At 37.4% G+C, this 22,358-nt stretch overlaps 1 non-coding gene across 1 annotated transcript; it reads left to right on the plus strand.

The window, feature by feature from the left end:
• The first annotated feature begins 20,738 nt into the window (after positions 1–20,738).
• Positions 20,739–20,810, plus strand: TRNAQ-CUG. The gene has a single exon. It is a non-coding gene; the product is annotated as a tRNA-Gln (tRNA).
• The last annotated feature ends 1,548 nt before the right edge of the window (positions 20,811–22,358 follow it).

Consider the following 22,358-nt stretch of genomic DNA (forward strand, 5'->3'; position numbering starts at 1 on the left):
TGCAATCATGATTTAGGGACCTATCTCTAATCATCTTAGGGGTGGCCTCCAGTCTCGGATAAATTGGATGTGTAGTACTTCCCTACACACGACTCACACGTGCGAGTGTGAATCCCCAGGGCGCTCGCACACCCCCTGGACCCTCTGGTCAAGCTAATCTGTAGCGACGTCCGGAGGTCAGCGGAACCCCATAGTGTCATGCGCCTCATGAACACCCTCATCTGTGTGCATTCGCACCTATGCGCATTCGCGCTCATCATATGGTGCGCGTCCGCACTCATCATCTCTAGGGGAAGTAGCCCTATGCTTATGAACATACAATATGCATGAGGTCCCTCTAAATCCATCATAATGTCTCTTCTGACACAACCCTCTAGTCTCATCTCTTTGTTACTCTAGGTAACACATACTCGTGGATATTTATATTAATATCATTTTCACGCTCTTAGGGTTGTGTCCTATGTCGATCTAACGACATGATGCAATATGACACTCATTATCATATAGCATGCTCAATATGGAAACATCATCATATTAAGGTAAACGTCACGCAATCATCATACTCATCATATTGCCACAAAGTGCATCAAACATATCAAGTACGACATTCATCAATATATATATATACTGAGCACATCATCAGGTATCATAACCCACACATCATCATAACTCATACATCATACATCATCATAAGTCATATACCGCATCGTACGACATAGTTCATACATCATCATAACTCATACAATTTTTAGCCTATCCTATAGTAAGGCCACTTACCTGGTTGGCCTTAGCCGAAGAATTCCCTAATTTATTTACGTAAGCTCCCGTTTCTCGAGAACTACACCAAATGTTGCCAAGGTTTGCTTCCTATCGCATCGTTCGTCACATTTTGTTAGTATTTCACATTTTAATTAATAATCCAACTAACCGTGTGAAAAACTGCTCTAAACGGTCTCAATAAAAATCGAATTCCATGTTTTCATTGTTTCTAAATTATATAGGATAATAAAACTTAAAACTTAAATTAATAATATGTCAATATTATTAATATTTCAAGTGGCTTGGATAATTCAACATTTAATGTTATATCCTATAGATACAAATACAACAATTTCTCATATCTTCTTCTATCACTTATTTCTCTCCTATGTCATATTTTAATTCTATTTACGGTACTTACCATTTTTTCAAACAGTTCTAACTTTCTTTTCTTTCCTAAAATCCTCTCTCTGTTGTTTTTTTTTTCTTCTTTCTTTTAACTCTAATTCTGTTTAGCCTTTTAATTTTGTCATTGCCATATGAATGGTACTTGCCATCTTCAAACTGTTCTAACTTTCTTTTCTTTCCTAAAATCCTCTCTCTTTTTTTTTTTTTTTTCTTGTTTCTCTCTACTCTAATTTTGTTTAGCCTTTCAATTCTACTTCCATATCTAATTATTTTAAGCCATTTAAATTTAATTCTTTTAATTAGTTTCATTATTTTAGGCAGTTTATTACACTGGGTTTAATTCTACTCACCAGACTTCCTTTAACTTTACTGTTTCCAAATCTAATCTCCTTTCTTTCCTGTGAAAATCTCTTTTGATTATGTTTTCCAAATTTGGTATTTTTTATTTTTATTTGATCTGTCTTCCAATCTTTCTCTCTTTTCTTCTCTGTCTCATATTTTAATTCTATTGCTAGATTTTATTTTCTTTGAATATGTATCCAGATCTTTCTTTTCCCTATCTTTCTCTCCTCCTTATCTATCTATTCTTTTTTTTTTATCAATTTTCATGGACCCTCGCTAGGACATATAATTTCTAATTCAGATCATTGCAACAGATAATTTCTAAATTTCTAAATCAGATCTAAATAATTGCTAATATCCTTCGCAGAAAGAAAGAGAAAAAAAAAAAAAAAAAAAAGGTAAATCTGACTACTAACCTTTGAAATGACATCTCTGTCTACCATCTCTCCATTATCTGTCTTCCTTCTGGTTTCCTCCAAAAAAATATTTTCTTTCTATTTTTGTTTTTTTGCTGAGTTATTGATACTGAGGGAGATATTGTAGGGGATGGACGGAGAGATTAAAGGAGGTGGTCAGTTTTTTTTTCTTTTTCTTTATTTTGTTATTTTTATTTTAACACACACACACATATATATATAACTAAACCCAACGGGGCGTTACATTATCTACCCCTAAAAAGAACTTTCGTCCTCGAAAGTCTCCAACTCGTATACTAACTCAGGGAATTTTTCTTTTATTTCGTCCTTACACTCCTACGTGGCCTCTTCAGTGTGGTGATTTCGTCACAACACCTTAATGAACGCAATGTTTCTGTAGCATAACGGTTTTACTTCTCTTGCTAAGATTCTTATTGGTTTTTCCTAATAACTCAGATCTTCATTGAGTTGGAGTGGTTCATAGTCTATTACATAGATAGGGTTCGTAATGTACTTCCTCAGAATCGACACATGAAATGCATCGTGTACTCCTAAGTGGGCTATAGGTAGGGCTAACTTATACGCTACTGGACCAACTCGCTCTAGGATCTCGAATGGTCCAATGAATTTAAGACTTAACTTGCCCGTACGTCCGAACCTCAAGACACCTTAAATAGGTGCCACCTTGAGGAGTACTAGGCCCCTTGTCTCGAACTCTAAGCTTCTACGCCTTACATCGGCGTAGCTTTTCTGTCGACTTTTAGCGATACGCATCCTCACTCGATTTTTCTGAACAGCCTCGTTGGTGAGTCGAACAAGCTCGGGTCCTACTAACTCTCTTTCGCCTACTTCGTCCCAACATAGTGGGGACCTACACCGTTTCCCATACAAGGCCTCAAACGGTGTCATACCAATAGTGGCTTGGAAGTTGTTATTATACGAGAATTCCATGAGGTGGAGTATGGAATCCCAACTTCCCCTAAAGTCTAGTACTCAAGCGCATAACATGCCCTCTAGAATTTGGTTTAAACACTTCGTTTGTCCATCTGTTTGGGGGGTGGAAGGCGGTAATAAAATCGAGGCAGGTACCCAATGCTTTTTGAAGTCCGCGCCAAAACGCTAACGTAAAGCGTGAATCCCGATCCAACACTATAGACACTAAGACTCCATGTAGTCTTACTATTTCTTTCACATACAGTTGTGCCCATTTGTCAACTGTATATGTAGCTTTCCCAAGTAGGAAGTGTGCCGATTTGGTCAACCTATCGACAACTACCCAGATCACTGTATATGCTTTGTGCGTTTTGGGTAATCCTACTATGAAATTCATTGCTATGTTTTCCCACTTCCACTCTGGTATGCTTAGGGGCTACAACAACCCCACTGCCCTTTTGTTTAGGAACTTTCACTTGTTGACAAACTAAGCACTCGCTCACAAACTCGGCCATGTCCCTATTCATGCTCTTCTATCATAAATGTTGTTTAAAATCTTGGTACATTTTTGTACCTCCTGGGTGCATGGCAAATGACGAGTTGTGAGCTTCCGTTAGTATCTCCTTCCTTAACTTCTCTGGGACACATAGGCCTCCCTGATACAATAGTCCTTCATCTTAGGTCTTCGAGAATCCATTTACTAGGCTCTCAGCTAGCTGGCTTAAGACTTTCTGTAGGTTTGGATTCTCTCGTTCGGAGGTCACCATTCTTTACCAAAGTGTAGGTTGCACTGTAAGTCGGGCCAGTTGTGCTATTACTCTCTCGGTCGCTACAACTATGTTGGCTCCCTCGAATTTTCTTTGTACCCTTACTTCCCTCGTAATGAGGGCCGAAGAGTGAGCCACCTTTCTACTCAAAGCGTCTGCGACCACATTTGCTTTTCTAGGGTGATACTGGATATCTACATCGTAGTCCTTCACCAATTCTAACCACCTTCTCTGTCTCATATTTGACTCTTTCTGGGTGAAGAAATATTTAAAATCTTGTGGTCGGTTAAACTTTGAATTTTTCTCTCCATACAGATAGTGTCACCAAATTTCAGCGTGAACACTACAGCGGCCAACTCCAGGTCGTTGGTAGGGTAATTATCTTCGTATTATTTTAGTTGATGGGATGCGTATGCAACAACTTTAACGTGTTGCATTAACACACATCCTAGTCCATTCTTTAAAGACGTCACTATAGATTACGTACTCTTCTGAGATTTCGGGTACTGTGAGTACCGAGACGGTTACCAATCTCTCTTTTAGGTTTTGGAAGCTTGCCTCACAAGCGTCATTTCATATAAATGGTACCCCTTTTCTCGTTAGCTGTGTCAAAGGCGAGGCTATTCTAGCGAAGTGCTACACGAACCTTCGATAGTATCTCGCTAGTCCCAAGAAACTCTGTACTGGTGTTACCGAAGTTGGGCGTTCCTACTTTGTGACCGCTTTAATCTTAGTAGGATCTATGGATACTCCATCCTTTGTCGCCACGTATCCTAGGAAAAAAACTTATCATAACCAAAATTCACACTATGAGAACTTGGCATACAACTTGTTCTTTCTTAGGGTGGCTAGGACATTTTAGAGGTGTTCCTGGTGTACCAAGTTTGTTTTTGAGTATACTAGGATGTCATCAATGAGCACGATCACAAAAGTGTCTAGACAGTCCTTGAACACTCGATTCATTAACTCCATTCACAAAGCTGGAGCATTGGTGAGGCCAAATGACACCCCCAACGAACTTGTAGCGATCATACCTTGTCTTGAATGCTGTCTTTGGTACGTCTTTTTCTTTACTCTTTATTTAATGGTAACCTAATCGCAGATCTATCTTAGAAAATATCGTTGCCTCTCTGAGTTGATCGAATAAGTCTTCTATTCTAGGCAGAGGATATTTGTTCTTTATGGTTCTCTTATTTAACTCTCTGTAATCGATGCACAAATGCATCGATCCATCTTTCTTTTGAACAAACACTGGCGCAACTCAGGGGATTATGCTAGGTCGAATGAACCCTTTTTCCCGTTAGTCTTGTAATTGCGCCTTGAGTTCTTTCAACTCTGCTAGCGCCATGCGATAGGTGCTTTAGAAATAGGCTCAGTTCTCGGCTCGAGTTCGATGATTAAGTCGACCACTCGAGAAGGGGGTATTCCAGGTAGGTCATCCGGATACACATTTGGGAACTCATTTACGATGGACACGTTTTCTAGGGCCTTTTCTTTTCCTCTTACGTCTACGGCACATGCTAATATAGTCCAACCACATTGTTGGACTAATCTCTTTGCTTTCATCATCGAGACTACCTTTGGGGGTAGCCCCGGTATTTGTGCCTTTAAATTTAAAGCTAGGTCCCACCAATGGTGAGAATATCCCCTTTTTTTTTTTTTGCGACATTCTATAATAGCATGGTTTGCAACTAGTCAATCCATGCCTAGTAGTACGTTGAAGTCGGTCATCTTTACTACTATTAGGACTACGCTTAAAGTTTGGTCAGCTACTATTGCTTGATCATTCTTTACTCTATCCTTAGTTACTACGTCTACCCTCTCAGGGCTGCTTTCCGACCATACATACAATAAGGGTTCTAATTCAAACCCTATCTCTGATCCCTCTCGAGGTGGGCTCTCTTCAGCCTCATCTCGTCCTCTATCTCTTATAAGAGGTCGTCCCCTTCCTCGTCTTACTCTTTCGCATGGTCTAGGCAGCATGGTTCTAGAAACCAAGATAGCATCTCTTAAGTCTAAGGCTCATTACCTATGAAATTATGCTATGCATCACATCTACTAAGTTCACATCATATTGCAAACAAAATCACTCAGCATGCAACACATCACATCATGCTCTTAAATAAATACGTGAAATATCACAACAATTTCAGTAACATTAACATAAAAATGCATGCAAGTTTGAAAACGTTTCTCTTTTCTTATCTTGTGCAAGACGTACCTGACGGTGACGGGGCATCGACGTTGGGACCATGGAACGTGCCAAGCCTACATTGTAGGCTAGTCTACAGAATCTAAAACCTAGAGCTCTGATACCAACTGTAACGACCCTAAATTTCCACATACTCAGAGTCGCTACTAACGTCTCATGCTCATCTATAATGCGGAAAATATAACTCTTACATGAACATAATTGATAACGAAAATTTCAAAAAAACGTTTAAAACAACTTCTTCTCTGAAAACACAGCCATGGTCTTACGTGTTTAAATATGAAATACTGAAATTTAGAGAAAACAAAAACAAATACAAAATAATTTAAAACAATTAAATGCAAAACAACCTATTCTAACTTAAGACTAGAAATTTAAATATGAGTCTACCCTATGCACGTGCCACAGTCTCTGCTCGCGATGTCGCCGTCCTCCGTACAAGTGCGCCTTGCCTTTACCTGAAAAATGATGTGGCACACGGCCTGAGTATTTCAAAGAATACTCAGTAAGTGGCCCCACTATAGGGGGCCATGCAAATGCAAACACATGCAATCATGATTTAGGGACCTATCTCTAATCATCTTAGGGGTGGCCTCCAGTCTCGGATAAATTGGATGTGTAGTACTTCCCTACACACGACTCACACGTGCGAGTGTGAATCCCCAGGGCGCTCGCACACCCCCTGGACCCTCTGGTCAAGCTAATCTGTAGCGACGTCCGGAGGTCAGCGGAACCCCATAGTGTCATGCGCCTCATGAATACCCTCATCTGTGTGCATTCGCACCTATGCGCATTCGCGCTCATCATATGGTGCGCGTCCGCACTCATCATCTCTAGGGGAAGTAGCCCTATGCTTATGAACATACAATATGCATGAGGTCCCTCTAAATTCATCATAATGTCTCTTCTGACACAACCCTCTAGTCTCATCTCTTTGTTACTCTAGGTAACACATACTCGTGGATATTTATATTAATATCATTTTCACGCTCTTAGGGTTGTGTCCTATGTCGATCTAACGACATGATGCAATATGACACTCATTATCATATAGCATGCTCAATATGGAAACATCATCATATTAAGGTAAACGTCACGCAATCATCATACTCATCATATTGCCACAAAGTGCATCAAACATATCAAGTACGACATTCATCAAAATATATAAATACTGAACACATCATCAAGTATCATAACCCACACACATCATCATAAGTCATACATCATCATAAGTCATATACCGCATCGTACGACATAGTTCATACATCATCATAACTCATACAATTTTTAGTCTATCCTATAGTAAGGCCACTTACCTGGTTGGCCTTAGCCGAAGAATTCCCTAATTTATTTACGTAAGCTCCCATTTCTCGAGAACTACACCAAATGTTGCCAAGGTTTGCTTCCTATCGCATCGTTCGTCACATTTTGTTAGTATTTCACATTTTAATTAATAATCCAACTAACCGTGTGAAAAACTGCTCTAAACGGTCTCAATAAAAATCGAATTCCATGTTTTCATTGTTTCTAAATTATATAGGATAGTAAAACTTAAAACTTAAATTAATAATATGTCAATATTATTAATATTTCAAGTGGCTTGGATAATTCAACATTTAATGTTATATCCTATAGATACCAATACAACAATTTCTCATATCTTCTTCTGTCACTTATTTCTCTTCTATGTCATATTTTAATTCTATTTACGGTACTTACCATTTTCAAACAGTTCTAACTTTCCTTTCTTTCCTAAAATCCTCTCTCTGTTGTTTTTTTTCTTCTTTCTTTTAACTCTAATTCTGTTTTGCCTCTTAATTTTGTCATTGCCATATGAACCGTACTTGCCATCTTCAAACTGTTCTAACTTTCTTTCTTTTCTTTCCTAAAATCCTCCCTCTTTGTTTTTTTTTTCTTGTTTCTCTCCTCTAATTCTGTTTAGCCTTTCAATTCTACTTCCATATCTAATTATTTTAAACAATTTAAATTTAATTCTTTTAATTAGTTTCATTCTTTTAGGCCGTTTATTACAATGGGTTTAATTCTACTCACCAGATTTTCTTTAACTTTACTGTTTCCAAATCTAATCTCCTCTCTTTCCTGTGAAAATCTCTTTTGATTATGTTTTCCAAATTTGGTATTTTTTATTTTTATTTGATCTATCTTCCAATCTTTCTCTCTTCTCTTTTCTCTCTGTCTCATATTTTAATTCTATTGCTAGATTTTATTTTTATTTGAATATGTATCCAGATCTTTCTTTTCCCTATCTTTCTCTCCTCCTTATCTATCTATTCTTTTTTTTTTTTATCAATTTTCATGGACCCTCGCTACCACATATAATTTCTAATTCAGATAATTGCAACAGATAATTTCTAAATTTCTAATTCAGATCTAAATAATTGCTAATATCGTTTGCAGAAAGAGAGAGAAAAATAAAATAAAAAAAAGGTAAATCTGACTACTAACCTTTTGAAATGACATCTCTGTCTACCATCTCTCCATTATCTGCCTTACTTTTGGTTTCCTCCCGAACAATATTTTCTTTTTTTTTTTTTTGCTGAGTTATTGATACTGAGGGAGGTATTTTAGGGGATGGACGGAGAGATTAAAGGAGGTGGTCAGTTTTTTTTTTTCTTTTTCTTTATTTTGTTATTTTTATTTTAACACACACACACATATATGTATAACTAAACCCAACGGGGCGTTACATTATCTACCCCTAAAAAGAACTTTCGTCCTCGAAAGTCTCCAACTCGTATACTAACTCAGGGAATTTTTCTTTTATTTCGTCCTTACACTCCTACGTGGCCTCTTCAGTGTGGTGATTTCGTCACAACACCTTAATGAACGCAATGTTTCTGTAGCATAACGGTTTTACTTCTCTTGCTAAGATTCTTATTGGTTTTTCCTAATAACTCAGATCCTCATTGAGTTGGAGTGGTTCATAGTCTATTACATAGATAGGGTTCGTAATGTACTTCCTCAGAATCGACACATGAAATGCATCGTGTACTCCTAAGTGGGCTATAAGTAGGGCTAACTTATACGCTACTGGACCAACTCGCTCTAGGATCTCGAATGGTCCAATGAATTTAAGACTTAACTTGCCCGTACGTCCGAACCTCAAGACACCTTAAATAGGTGCCACCTTGAGGAGTACTAGGCCCCTTGTCTCGAACTCTAAGCTTCTACGCCTTACATCGGCGTAGCTTTTCTATCGACTTTTAGCGATACGCATCCTCACTCGATTTTTCTGAACAGCCTTGTTGGTGAGTCGAACAAGCTCGGGTCCTACTAACTCTCTTTCGCCTACTTCGTCCCAACATAGTGGGGACCTACACCGTTTCCCATACAAAGCCTCAAACGGTGTCATACCAATAGTGGCTTGGAAGTTGTTATTATACGAGAATTCCATGAGGTGGAGTATGAAATCCCAACTTCCCCTAAAGTCTAGTACTCAAGCGCATAACATGCCCTCTAGAATTTGGTTTAAACACTTCGTTTGTCCATCTGTTTGGGGGGTGGAAGGCGGTAATAAAATCGAGGCGGGTACCCAATGCTTTTTGAAGTTCGCGCCAAAACGCTAACGTAAAGCGTGAATCCCGATCCAACACTATAGACACTAAGACTCCATGTAGTCTTACTATTTCTTTCACATACAGTGTGCCCATTTGTCAACTGTATATGTAGCTTTCCCAAGTAGGAAGTGTGCCGATTTGGTCAACCTATCGACAACTACCCAGATCACTGTATATGCTTTGTGCGTTTTGGGTAATCCTACTATGAAATTCATTGCTATGTTTTCCCACTTCCACTCTGGTATGCTTAGGGGCTACAACAACCCCACTGCCCTTTTGTTTAGGAACTTTCACTTGTTGACAAACTAAGCTCTCGCTCACAAACTCGGCCATGTCCCTATTCATGCTCTTCTATCAGAAATGTTGTTTAAAATCTTGGTACATTTTTGTACCTCCTGGGTGCATGGCAAATGGCGAGTTGTGAGCTTCCGTTAGTATCTCCTTCCTTAACTTCTCTGGGACACATAGGCCTCCCTGATACAATAGTCCTTCATCTTAGGTCTTCGAGAATCCATTTACTAGGCTCTCAGCTAGCTAGCTTAAGACTTTCTGTAGGTTTGGATTCTCTCGTTCGGAGGTCACCATTCTTTACCAAAGTGTAGGTTGCACTGTAAGTCGGGCCAGTTGTGCTATTACTCTCTCGGTTGCTACAACTATGTTGGCTCCCTCGAATTTTCTTTGTACCCTTACTTCCCTCGTAATGAGGGCCGAAGAGTGGGCCACCTTTCTACTCAAAGCGTCTGCGACCACATTTGCTTTTCTAGGGTGATACTGGATATCTACATCGAGTCCTTCACCAATTCTAACCACCTTCTCTGTCTCATATTTGACTCTTTCTGGGTGAAGAAATATTTAAAATCTTGTGGTCGGTTAAACTTTGAATTTTTCTCTCCATACAGATAGTGTCACCAAATTTCAGCGTGAACACTACAGCGGCCAACTCCAGGTCGTTGGTAGGGTAATTATCTTCGTATTATTTTAGTTGACGGGACGCGTATGCAACAACTTTAACGTGTTGCATTAACACACATCCTAGTCCATTCTTTAAAGACGTCACTATAGATTACGTACTCTTCTGAGATTTCGGGTACTGTGAGTACCGAGACGGTTACCAATCTCTCTTTTAGGTTTTGGAAGCTTGCCTCACAAGCGTCATTTCATATAAATGGTACCCCTTTTCTCGTTAGCTGTGTCAAAGGCGAGGCTATTCTAGCGAAGTGCTACACGAACCTTCGATAGTATCTCGCTAGTCCCAAGAAACTCTGTACTGGTGTTACCGAAGTTGGGCGTTCCTACTTTGTGACCGCTTTAATCTTAGTAGGATCTACGGATACTCCATCCTTTGTCGCCACGTATCCTAGGAAAAAAACTTATCATAACCAAAATTCACACTGTGAGAACTTGGCATACAACTTGTTCTTTCTTAGGGTGGCTAGGACATTTTAGAGGTGTTCCTGGTGTACCAAGTTTGTTTTTTAGTATACTAGGATGTCATCAATGAGCACGATCACAAAAGTGTCTAGACAGTCCTTGAACACTCGATTCATTAACTCCATTCACAAAGCTGGAGCGTTGGTGAGGCCAAATGACACCCCCAACGAACTTGTAGCGATCATACCTTGTCTTGAATGCTGTCTTTAGTACGTCTTTTTCTTTACTCTTTATTTAATGGTAACCTAATCGCAGATCTATCTTAGAAAATATCGTTGCCTCTCTGAGTTGATCGAATAAGTCTTCTATTCAAGGCAGAGGATATTTGTTCTTTATGGTTCTCTTATTTAACTCTCTGTAATCGATGCACAAATGCATCGATCCATCTTTCTTTTGAACAAACACTGGCGCAACTCAGGGGATTATGCTAGGTCGAATGAACCCTTTTTCCCATTAGTCTTGTAATTGCGCCTTGAGTTCTTTCAACTCTGCTAGCGCCATGCGATAGGTGCTTTAGAAATAGGCTCAGTTCTCGGCTCGAGTTCGATGATTAAGTCGACCACTCGAGAAGGGGGTATTCCAGGTAGGTCATCCGGATACACATTTGGGAACTCATTTACGATGGACACGTTTTCTAGGGCCTTTTCTTTTCCTCTTACGTCTACGGCACATGCTAATATAGTCCAACCACATTGTTGGACTAATCTCTTTGCTTTCATCATCGAGACTACCTTTGGGGGTAGCCCCGGTATTTGTGCCTTTAAATTTAAAGCTAGGTCCCACCGATGGTGAGAATATCACCTTTTTTTTTTTTTTGCGACATTCTATAATAGCATGGTTTGCAACTAGTCAATCCATGCCTAGAAGTACTTTGAAGTCGGTCATCTTTACTACTATTAGAACTACGCTTAAAGTTTGGTCAGCTACTATTGCTTGATCATTCTTTACTCTATCCTTAGTTACTACGTCTACCCTCTCAGGGCTGCTTTCCGACCATACATACAATAAGGGTTCTAATTCAAACCCTATCTCTGATCCCTCTCGAGGTGGGCTCTCTTCAGCCTCATCTCGTCCTCTATCTCTTATAAGAGGTCGTCCCCTTCCTCGTCTTACTCTTTCGCATGGTCTAGGCAGCATGGTTCTAGAAACCAAGATAGCATCTCTTAAGTCTAAGGCTCATTACCTATGAAATTATGCTATGCATCACATCTACTAAGTTCACATCATATTGCAAACAAAATCACTCAGCATGCAACACATCACATCATGCTCTTAAATAAATACGTGAAATATCACAACAATTTCAGTAACATTAACATAAAAATGCATGCAAGTTTGAAAACGTTTCTATTTTCTTATCTTGTGCAAGACGTACCTGACGGTGACGGGGCATCGACGTTGGGACCATGGAACGTGCCAAGCCTACATTGTAGGCTAGTCTACAGAATCTAAAACTTAGAGCTCTGATACCAACTGTAACGACCCTAAATTTCCACATACTCAGAGTCGCTACTAACGTCTCATGCTCATCTATAATGCGGAAAATATAACTCTTACATGAACATAATTGATAACGAAAATTTCAAAAAAACGTTTAAAACAACTTCTTCTCTGAAAACACAGCCATGGTCTTACGTGTTTAAATATGAAATACTGAAATTTAGAGAAAACAAAAACAAATACAAAATAATTTAAAACAATTAAATGCAAAACAACCTATTCTAACTTAAGACTAGAAATTTAAATATGAGTCTACCCTATGCAAGTGCCACAGTCTCTGCTCGCGATGTCGCCGTCCTCCGTACAAGTGCGCCCTGCCTTTACCTAAAAAATGATGTGGCACACGGCCTGAGTATTTCAAAGAATACTCAGTAAGTGGCCCCACTATAGGGGGCCATGCAAATGCAAACACATGCAATCATGATTTAGGGACCTATCTCTAATCATCTTAGGGGTGGCCTCCAGTCTCGGATAAATTGGATGTGTAGTACTTCCCTACACACGACTCACACGTGCGAGTGTGAATCCCCAGGGCGCTCGCACACCCCCTGGACCCTCTGGTCAAGCTAATCTGTAGCGACGTCCGGAGGTCAGCGGAACCCCATAGTGTCATGCGCCTCATGAATACCCTCATCTGTGTGCATTCGCACCTATGCGCATTCGCGCTCATCATATGGTGCGCGTCCGCACTCATCATCTCTAGGGGAAGTAGCCCTATGCTTATGAACATACAATATGCATGAGGTCCCTCTAAATCCATCATAATGTCTCTTCTGACACAACCCTCTAGTCTCATCTCTTTGTTACTCTAGGTAACACATACTCGTGGATATTTATATTAATATCATTTTCACGCTCTTAGGGTTGTGTCCTATGTCGATCTAACGACATGATGCAATATGACACTCATTATCATATAGCATGCTCAATATGGAAACATCATCATATTAAGGTAAACGTCACGCAATCATCATACTCATCATATTGCCACAAAGTGCATCAAACATATCAAGTACGACATTCATCAAAATATATATATATATATATACTGAGCACATCATCAGGTATCATAACCCACACATCATCATAACTCATACATCATACATCATCATAAGTCATATACCGCATCGTACGACATAGTTCATACATCATCATAACTCATACAATTTTTAGCCTATCCTATAGTAAGGCCACTTACCTGGTTGGCCTTAGCCGAAGAATTCCCTAATTTATTTACGTAAGCTCCCATTTCTCGAGAACTACACCAAATGTTGCCAAGGTTTGCTTCCTATCGCATCGTTCGTCACATTTTGTTAGTATTTCACATTTTAATTAATAATCCAACTAACCGTGTGAAAAACTGCTCTAAACGGTCTCAATAAAAATCGAATTCCATGTTTTCATTGTTTCTAAATTATATAGGATAGTAAAACTTAAAACTTAAATTAATAATATGTCAATATTATTAATATTTCAAGTGACTTGGATAATTCAACATTTAATGTTATATCCTATAGATACCAATACAACAATTTCTCATATCTTCTTCTATCACTTATTTCTCTTCTATGTCATATTTTAATTCTATCTACGGTACTTACCATTTTCAAACAGTTCTAACTTTCTTTTCTTTCCTAAAATCCTCTCTCTGTTGTTTTTTTTCTTCTTTCTTTTAACCCTAATTCTGTTTTGCCTTTTAATTTTGTCATTGCCATATGAACCGTACTTGACATCTTCAAACTGTTCTAACTTTCTTTTCTTTCCTAAAATCCTCTCTCTTTGTTTTTTTTTCCTGTTTCTTTCGACTCTAATTCTGTTTAGCCTTTCAATTCTACTTCCATATCTAATTATTTTAATCAATTTAAATTTAATTCTTTTAATTAGTTTCATTCTTTTAGGCAGTTTATTACAATGGGTTTAATTCTACTCACCAGATTTTCTTTAACTTTACTGTTTCCAAATCTAATCTCCTCTCTTTCCTGTGAAAATCTCTTTTATTATGTTTTCCAAATTTGGTATTTTTTATTTTTATTTGATCTGTCTTCCAATCTTTCTCTCTTCCCTTTTCCTCTCTGTCTCATATTTTAATTCTATTGCTAGATTTTATTTTTATTTGAATATGTATCCAGATCTTTCTTTTCCCTATCTTTCTCTCCTCCTTATCTATCTATTCTTTTTTTTTTTTATCAATTTTCATGGACCCTCGCTAGGACATATAATTTCTAATTAAGATCATTGCAACAGATAATTTCTAAATTTCTAACTCAGATCTAAATAATTGCTAATATCCTTTGCAGAAAGAAAGAAAGAAAAAAAAAAAAAAAAAAAAAGGTAAATCTGACTACTAACCTTTTGAAATGACATCTCTGTCTACCATCTCTGACTACTAAACTTCAAAGACTTGCAAGCTAGGGTTTTTACAAAGATAGAATTTTTACTCTCGTATTTATTGCTTTTGTTTTAATTCATAATAAAAATCAAAATGGTTTCAATGCTTCCGATATGTGGATAAAGAGTTCATTCCCTTCATGGGAGTTGCCGGAGGAGCCGTTGGAGGGTCGCTGGAGGAAGGTCGAGTCGAGCCAAGAGACCGCCTGTGTCACTATGTGCCATGTGGTAGCAGTAGAACACGCAACGTAGTGCCGGTGGCGTCGGGTCAAGGCTGGTTCGGGTCGCAGGTTCGGGTTGGCTCTCGGGTCACTGACAGGTTGGTTCACTTGAACCGTGGGCTTCTGGGCATAATCGGAATTTGGGCCTCGAGTTCACGGGCTGGATTGGTTTGGCCTCAAGTTTGGTTCGTTACACGTTGGGCTGAGCAGACAGAGATTGGGCTGGACTGACATGGTTGGTTGTGGGTTATGGATCGTGTTCGACCCGGATCCGATGGACTTCTTCTTCATTACCCGATTCCTGCGCGTTTTTCCGGCAAACTTTCACTCTCTTTTCTGCGGCATTTTCCAACGTCTTTTCTCCTCTTTTTCTTTCTCTTTCTCTCTCTTTGCCTTTCCTATTTCCTTTCCCGGAGTTCCTGAGCTTAAAAGGACCTATATTCACATATCTAAGAACCTTTAGAAAAACTCAATTTTTCGACTTCGATTACCGACGACGACTGGTATGAACCAAGAGACATCAATCATACAATATAGTTCAATGAAGATGTGAAGAAAATATTGTTGAAATTGTCAAAAAGATATTTAAATTCATGCAAGAATGAAGTAATGTTATAAATTTTGGGTGGATTACAATTTAGAATAATTTAGATTTATTGTATTTCATCCTTTTTATTTTACTAGGTTACAATTATACCATTAAGTATGAAGGTTACAACTAATGCATTTAATAGTTTAATTTTGAGGCTATATAAAGCATGTACGTTGTATTTGTAAGTAGACTTGTAAAATATAGTAAAAGAAGCATTTGTGCTCTCTTTAGCCAATGACTAAGTTTATTTTTATATATAGTTTAGGTTGCATGTAGAATCATTCAAACTCGACATGATCAATCTTTCTTGTGGAGTGATTCGAATCTCAAACAAGTGTTTGAGATATTTGATCAACAAGAATCATTCAAGCTAGACATGATCGATCTTGCTTGTGGAGTGATTCGAATCTCAAACAAATGTTCTTGCCTTGAGAAATTTGATCAACAAGAATCATTCAAGCTAGACATGATCAATATTGCTTGTGGAGTGATTTGAATCTCAAACAATATTATTGCCTTGAGATATTCGATCAACAAGGTAATCCGAATCTTACTCCCCTTGTAGTGATTTCCACGTATCAACGATGCATATAACAAAAAAAAAAAAGGCACAAAACATACCTTAAGTTACTGTGCTTTCGTTGGGGATTTCTCGTGATGGTAACTGAGCATTTGGCTTCAGTTTCGAGTGGTTTGGGACTCGTCGAGAAAAACTAGAAATTCGCCGGCGTTTCTCGATAACTCTCTCTCTTGTATTTTTTTTTTTTCTTTTCTTTGTTTGTAGGTGTTATGGGGACGAGGGTTGACGTTTGGAGGGGGCGTGGGTTGTCTTTTCGTGGGATCTGTGAAACTTGACGGTCGCCAGAAAACTCGTAGGTTTTTCTGCGACTGGAATTTTTTTTAAAATTTTAAATCCTGATTCGTTACAACCGTTATTATAGGACATTTTTATTTTATGTTATTTTCATTATTTTAAATTTTTTATAATTTTATTTAAAAGCCTTAAGAAACATGTAAGACCAAGGTTATGTTTTGATTATAAAGTTTTTAATGAAGTATTTCCACATTAAATATACATATATAGTAACGAATTTAGGTTAAGTAGAAAATCTAGGGTCGTTACATGTTTCCTTTCGTTTTTTTTTTTTTTAGCTTATAATCCACCCTAGTTTAAAAACCAATTTTGAGAGGTGAGACGGATAGCTTCATTTGTGTAAATGACTGCAAAAAAGAGGGACCTAAAATTCCTTTAGTGTATACCTGTGAGAGAGTATTGAGGTCCCTTGTATTTTCTTTAACTTATTTTTACAGCAAAGTTTCACAAATAGATTCGAGGACGAGTTCTCTTGAAGAAGTAGAGAATGATATGAATGAACCAAGGCATCAATCACGCAATATAAACTTCAAGGATGATGTGAAGAAAATATTGTTCAAATTATCACAAGATGTTGCAATTCATGCCCCGTTAAAAAATAATCAAGCTTCATTTATTTTTAGTTGACTATAAATTTTGGATGGATGATAATCTAGACTGATGGTGTTTAGTTGTCAACTTCTCCCTACCCAAATAGTTATATACTATGCTGTTGTTTCCTTTGCTTGCATGCTATCTAACACCATTTTCAATCTCTCATTAAATCTTGCTTTCAAAATCTCTTTTGAAAATATCTTTGCCCCGTTTTCTAAAACCTTCTTAAATCAAGGCTAGAGGCTCAAGCATACGTTGCCTGGCCGTAGGTGACTCGCAAACGAATTGACTTAATTTACTTGTTGTTGAGAAGTGAGTGCCGCACAATCCCTTGCCAAGAAAAGAACGATTGTGACAAATAGTAAGGTATTTTAAGACTCTTGTTTACTTAAGGTTACACTTACATAATGACTAATGATAGTCATAAGGTAGGAAGGTTCCATTTACATAATGACTATGACTAATTATAGTCATAAGATACGAATGTTCCATTTACATAATGCCTAATTATAGTCATAAGATCGCATTAATAACCTTGTATTTTCATGGGATAATATTACATTACAGATAAGTTCTTACGTATGTACTATTATTATATTGAAGTAACATTTATACCGACCCATTTCAAACAAAAAAATAAGAAGCGGACTCAAAAGAACAACTCAATAATTACCTAAAAAAAATGATAAACATGGAATGAGGAAAAAAAAATCAATAAGTAGCCTACTTTTAGGCTTTTAATCACAACCTTAAGCTAGGATATTATTTTTTATTATGTTTTTAGGTGATGGACACTTAGGAGTCATCTTATTATATGTCGATCCCAAAAACCTTTCCTTAAAGTAACCTTTAATTCTCTCTCGATGAATGCATGAGTGGTGCTATCATGATTATGTCATCTTTCTATTGAATCTTGGTAAAGGTCATCTCATCTAGATAAGGGAAAGAGGAGGCCCTTCATAACATCTTGCTCATGATACAAAATACAGGGCATCCCAACTAAAAACTAAATAAGGGTCTCGTAGTATACCTCTGTTATAAATTGTCATAAGTTTTGATTTGATTTGGTTATTTGGATTAGATTTGATTGAGTTATTTGAATTAGATTTAGTCATACCAGATTTAGTTATATATCCAGATTTAATGTCGAGATTTGGGAGAGTTTTGGGTGTCACATTGTATTTTTTGAGTGACATATTGGTGAGAGGCTTTGTAGTGTGATAGTGAGGTATTCACTTTGTTTATTAGTGATTGGTTGCTACTCGTGGATGTAGGAAAACTTCTTCTCTCCAAACCATGTAAATATCTTGGTGTCTCTTTGTGTAATTTTGTTCCTTGGTGTTGTGAGTACATTTATTCCGCTTTTGGAGCACAACAACCTCGTGATGGGAGATAATGGTTACTTCTAGGCAAGAATCCGTTATTCAAATAATCCCAGGTTCATTCTTGGCACATGGATTGTTAGTGAACCTAGGCTTGTACATAATACCACATGGTAGGCTTAAAACTTAACGGTTTTAATTTAGGTAAAAGCTAAAGGGCAAGCTAACGTGGTCCAATGAGCATGAACACTTACTAGTATCTTGATAAAGTTACCATAAGATTATGTAAGAAGTCTCACGTTACATAGGGGTCTTAAAAGTCATAAACAAGGTAAATTTGCAAGAGGGGTATTAGTGTCATTTTACACCATTTTTTGGTTTAGCTACTCCCTCTCGTCTAATGTACACCAAATTTCATACACAATCTCAACATGCCATGATATGGTCAAAATTAAAAATTTAGTCGGTTTAACGTTACTTAAATTCAAAGCAATTTGGTTAACTCATAATTCTAAGTGTTTTCTTAATTCATACCTAATTTAAGGTTCATATAGTCTTCAAGTGATTTCTACCGGTATTTCTTGCGAAAAGTTAAAATTGCTACTTACCTCATGTCTTGTGTTTGGGGCCTCATTTTTTGAGCTTTGGTAATCGACCTCCAAATTTTCTTTGGTAGCCTCCTTAGTGAGTCTAGTTTCTAGAACCATGGTTAACTTTGTGAGAACAATCTCTGAAGGGGTTCAATTTAATAAAAAACCAAGAAGGGACAAAAATTTGTTCTCGTCTGAAAATGGCTTTCGCCAGCCCATTCTAAGGCATTTCTCCCCTCAATTCCTTTATGAAACTTAAAGATGAAGTGTCAAATAAGATTTTGGGATTGGTATTTTACCAGTTCATTGACTACATCATAGGTTATGGTCGTCCAAAGTTGGGAGGAAACTCACTTTGTTGACAGAGCAAACCCAGAGGGGTGTGGTTATTGGGTAGGACGATACAGGAACTGTTAGGCCACCTTTCTTTCAACAAAGTTTCCCTTATACTTCACTTAAGCTAGAGAAATGAATTTGAGAAGACACTTGACACGGTTGAGGTTAATTTTAAATTTTCTTCTTCGAACTGCAACTGAGTCTAGAACGCGATTCTTCCTCGGTCGGAGGAAAATTAGGCCTCGACTCCTTAATTAAACATACTCCATTTATTCCCTTAAAGCTAATAAAATCTTCAATTTTGAGTATTATGGACAGTAAATAAAGCTTACCTCTAAGGACTATTAACTTGTCAAGAATTAATAAGTATTAACTGTTATCCTAAACAAATCACTAACAAGTTTCTTTTATTTGCTCCACAAGATGATGACGGCTAACAATTTCTCCTAAAGTTTGTCAAAAAAACTTCTTTTACTAAGTCAAACTTATTGGCTCACATTTGGTCGTACCTCGTTTTTTTTTTACTAACCCTTCAAGTGGGGGACAGATACCTACATCGCAAATAGAAAAATGCAGGAACAAAATGAGATTAAGATAGGTAAATAAATATAGTGATAATATGAGGCTAAAGTTCTTACCGTGGAGATCGGTGGAGGAAAAGTCGGCTTGATGTAACGAAGACTGTTAGTCTTAAGATTCAAATATGGATGCAGAGGTAGATAAGGATTTGATAGGCATTCACAAAAAATAAATATGAAAAATGTTAGAAGGAGGGTTTTTAAACATATAACCTTGCGGTTAAGTGCCACACACCCTAGCCAACTAAACTATTCCAACCACAAAATCACTAAATTTGATAGTTGGAGATTGATGGAGACGTGTGTCAGCTAAACGGTGAGGAACTCCAGCTAGGCTACTATGCAGCATGTGTCAGCGTTTGGTTGGCAAGTGCGAACCCGTGGGTTAATTGGTTCAATATCCACAACCAACCAACCATACTGCCTCCATCGAATTAGTGACCTACGACCCTTCTAATTGCGCCACATGTCACTACGACATAACTGGAAGGAGAATCATATGCCCTTTGGTCCGAACAAAGCTAGAAGAGATAATTTTTGAAAGCGTTCACAATCTATATTTTATTAACTTGTACTCAAAGTGCGTAGAGTGTGAGAGGTCTTAAGTTCAATTCTTGAAATTCCCCTACCAAGTTTAACTAAAATAGAAAAATTCTCTATTTTAATTTTTCTTTCAAATTTTTTTTTCTAAAAATACTTCTTTTCCAACTTTTTATGTTCGTAGAAAAAGAATTGTAGAATAATTGTACGTATGATCTAATAATTTAAGTAATTTTAATATGTTTAAACCCTAGTAAATACGAAGCTGAAAAAAGATACATTAGTCATTTTTTAAGTTCTATTTATTTTTTAAAGTTCTGAGATTTATTACACACTGATCTTGTAAATATTTGTGGTCTCATGGTCTAGTGGTTAGGACATTGGACTCTGAATCCAGTAACCCGAGTTCAAATCTCGGTGGGACCTATTTTATATATTATGTTTGTGAGTAAGATATGTTCATGAAACGTTAAGGTTAGGTTACATACCGAAGTGCTATGGATATGAGAGATTGATAAAAGAATACGGTTAGCTTATGGATAGAAAGGTACCGAAGTGCTATGGATATGAGAGATTGATAAAAGAATACGGTTAGCTTATGGATAGAAAGGATATGTGTGTGATAGATTGATAGAATTGATAGAACGATAGTGTTAGGATACATTCTTGTGATGATATGACTAAGATACGTTCATGTAACGACATGACTGTGATAGGTATAAGAACATTAAGACTATGATAAGTTAGGGAACGATATGACCATGATAAGTTAGGGAACGATATGACCATGAAGCGTTTACGATATGATATGATTATGATACGACATGTGAATGACAGATATGTACATATATGTTGTCATATTATATGAAATATGTTATTACGAGATATGTGATAAATTGACATGTTATGTTAAAAGTATGAGACGTTATGTTATGCCTCCTAAATTGTGTGTGTACAACATGTATGAATTACATGAAATCATGATAAATTGCATGAAATATAACTCCGTTAGAATTATTTATGATATGAGAACTGAAGAATGAGAAATAATATGATACGAATGATGAACGATATGTGAAATGATAAGAAAAACGATATGATATGTATAGAACGTTAGCGGGGTTGTATTAAATGATAATGAAAATGGAAAAATGTTGGGGCCTCATGCATGGGGGGATACCCCTATTCCATCATGAGGGTACGGACGTGTATATCTACTAGGTCGACGAAGTATCATTATGTTTTACATAATGCTGTTGTGACGGTTACTAATTCTAATGGGTGTCGGCATAAGGAGAGCTACTAGAGTAGGCTCCCCCGACTAGAAAAGGGGCCCAGTGGTGTGCGAACGATCTGGTGAGCCCATACCTGCACGTATGGGCTGTGTGTAAAGTATATGGTACACATCCAAGCTACCCATTAGAATAATGTCGTACGAAACTAGACTGAGATGATAGGTCCCGTCATTGCATTCGCATGTTCTTGCATTTAACCCCAATAGTAGGGTCACTTACTGAATATTTCTTAAAATACTCCAGCCACGTGCTACCTCTATTTCAAGTTAAGGCAAGACATTCCTGCACGGCTGACGATGGCATCGCAACTCGAGACTATGACACATGCATAGGGTAGTCGTATTTATTTTCTTAGACTTAGACTAGGATATAATGTTTTCAATTTAAACGTTAATTTATTTTATTTAGCCTTTTGTTGTGTCGTTTTTAAAGGTGTTTTCGAAACACTAAGTTCATGGTTGTGTTTTAAGCTCAATGTTATGTTTTATGAAAGTTTAAATGAAGTATTTCCACATTTAATATTTATGATATGTATACAGTAGCGACCTTAAATTAAGTAGAAAATTTTAGGTCGTGAGGCTACCTTTTCTTGTTGAGTTGCTACAATCTTTCTTCTTTTTAACCTTGGCAGCTTACTTTGCTTACGCAGTGAATGACAGGTGACCTTATTTGAGGCAAG

This window comes from Cucurbita moschata, unplaced genomic scaffold (assembly GCF_002738365.1).
Source record: "Cucurbita moschata cultivar Rifu unplaced genomic scaffold, Cmos_1.0 Cmo_Scf00025, whole genome shotgun sequence".
Lineage (NCBI taxonomy): Eukaryota > Viridiplantae > Streptophyta > Magnoliopsida > Cucurbitales > Cucurbitaceae > Cucurbita > Cucurbita moschata.